Here is a 2,434-nt window from a genome sequence, read left to right as displayed (position 1 = left end):
TCATGACACTTCAAGGTAGTGTAGGGGAGAACAAATAATTGTACCTCTACCCTTCTGAATTATTGGCTGAGATTCCCTGTAATAAGCAACAGATTAACAGAGAAAAACAAACAGAAGTTATTAACGTGTATACAGTAAAACCTTGGATTGCGAGTAACTTGGTTTGCGAGTGTTCTGCAAGACGAACAAACATTTCTAATACATTTTAACGTGGTAAATGAGTGATGTTTTGCAATACGAGCAGTTTGTCTCTGGAACAAATTATGCTTGCAAACCAAGGTATTACTGTACTTCATTTACAAGGTTGGACAATTAAGTTCACGAACTCATCCTAGAAAAAGTGCTACATCCCTCATTGCTGAATATCACGACAGTCGCCTTTGAAGTACTCCCCTTGGGAAGCTATGCACTGAACACCAGTGCCTAGTCCAGCCTTCAAAGCAATTTTGGAACTCCTTTTCTGGAACAGCCATCAGAGCTGTCGTTGGATTACACTTGATGTCCTCAATGTCATCCAAATGTCTTCCTTTCAATATTTCCTTTATCTTCGGGTAAAGAAAGAAGTCATTGGGGGCCAGATCAGGTAAGTAGGGAGGGTGTTCCAATACAGTGATTTGTTGACTGGCTAAAAACTCCCTCACAGACAGTGCCGTGTGAGCTGGTGCATTGTCATGATGCAAGTGCGATGAATTGTTGGTGAAAAGTTCAGGTGGTCTAACTTTTTCATGAAGCCCTTTCAGCCCTTCCAAATAGTAAACTTGGTTCACTGTTTGTCCAGTTGGTACAAATTCATAATGAATAATCCCTCTGATATCAAAAAAGGTTAGCAACATTTATTTGCTTATTTGTCAGACCTCATATTCATGAGAGAGACCCAGGAAAAATGAGTAACTCAAAGAGATGGCTTTGGAGTTCAGAATTAATAGCATCTTACTAGGGAAAGGGGGGAGGGCTATAGGTCTTTCAGAGAAGAGTAAATGATTTTTAGTAAAGATGACTAGGACTTTAGAAGAATAGATGGGAGGTATGATGGTTTGTAACAAAGTTTGTCTGAGAGTAGTGTTGTTTTCTAGTTACCTCTCCTGCGATAGGAGTCAATCTTTTCTGGTTAATGAAACTCTCGGGGAGAAGATCTATGACAATTGAATTTCTTTTGGGGGGTCTGTCTTTGGACAGATAAGGGTAGTTCAGAGAAAGCCTCTCTCTGCATTTACTGCTTTAAGGTGCCTACAGCTCATAATAATATGCCAAAGTGGCATATTTGGGGGTGGCATATTCTGCTACCCTTCAATAGGTAATGCTATAACTCCATTTTATAGGTGAAGAAACAGAGCCATGTAAAGCTTAAACTCGAGCAAAAAGGTTACGATCAATGTATTTAGATGGTCGGGATACGCTCCTGTATTTCATTTTTCTATTACTTTCAAATTTTCTATGATAAACTTCATTCCTTTTATACTAGTAAAACTAGAGTATGCTTTTGAAAGCTTTTACATCTTTCGTGCTGACTGGGACACACGTTCAGTTTCAGACCAGCTTAAATAGAAGACAAGTGTCAGTTTCAGCCATCCGGATGGGCATTTTAGTAGTCACTCTCTGTGTGTTCAGTTTTTACCCACAGGGCACAAAGACAGAACAGCCAACATGAGAAAAAGCTGTCCCTTCCCTTTATGGAATCATACAGAATAAAAAAGATGTAAGACATGATCGATCTCACAAGAGGGGTGTGCAAACAAACAGCCTCCTGGTGAAACCAACAAGAAAATTGTGGTTCGGTAGAATTTTTCTTGAAGAAAAGGAAAACAATAGTTTGTTGCAAACCCCAGCTGAAAATATAGGATGTTGCCAAGATTTTTTTAGACCTTATGATGATGTCAACTGCATTCCATTCTCAAACGTTGAGGCTTTGAATTCAGTCTTTCTTACAACACAGTGTAAATCTAGCAAAAGGAGAAGTGGTCACCTTAAAAATGCACCCAACTAACCTGATCAAAAGCACTTCCATTTCATTCATCCTGACAAGTATTTACTGAATGCATAACATGTACTGGGCCAGGCAGGGCTAGGCGCTAAGGATATAAATATAAATAAAACATGTTCTATGGCTCATCAGAGGTTTTCATCTATTGGGTATGCAGGCTTGAAAACGGTTCATTTCAGTACAATGGGGTAAGTGTAAGAGACGTTTTCAAAGAGCTGCTGTATCTGTGACACGCAGGGAAAATGGGATAAATATATACCCTCAAAGGGCTGGAGTTGCTACTAGGCACAAGGAATGCCTTTATGTGCCAGGCGTATGCCTCGTCTGTAAACTCTGGGAAGGCAAAGGACCAGGACTTTTCTGCTCTCATTGTATAACTGCACCTTTAGTTCAGTACCTGCCCTTAAGTAATAGGAAGAACAACTTGGCTGTTCCCTCACCCCTCCCCAGATA

The sequence above is a fragment of the Hipposideros armiger genome, unplaced genomic scaffold (genome assembly GCF_001890085.2).
Source record: "Hipposideros armiger isolate ML-2016 unplaced genomic scaffold, ASM189008v1 scaffold_103, whole genome shotgun sequence".
NCBI classification, from domain to species: domain Eukaryota; kingdom Metazoa; phylum Chordata; class Mammalia; order Chiroptera; family Hipposideridae; genus Hipposideros; species Hipposideros armiger.
This window is presented reverse-complemented; position numbering follows the sequence as displayed.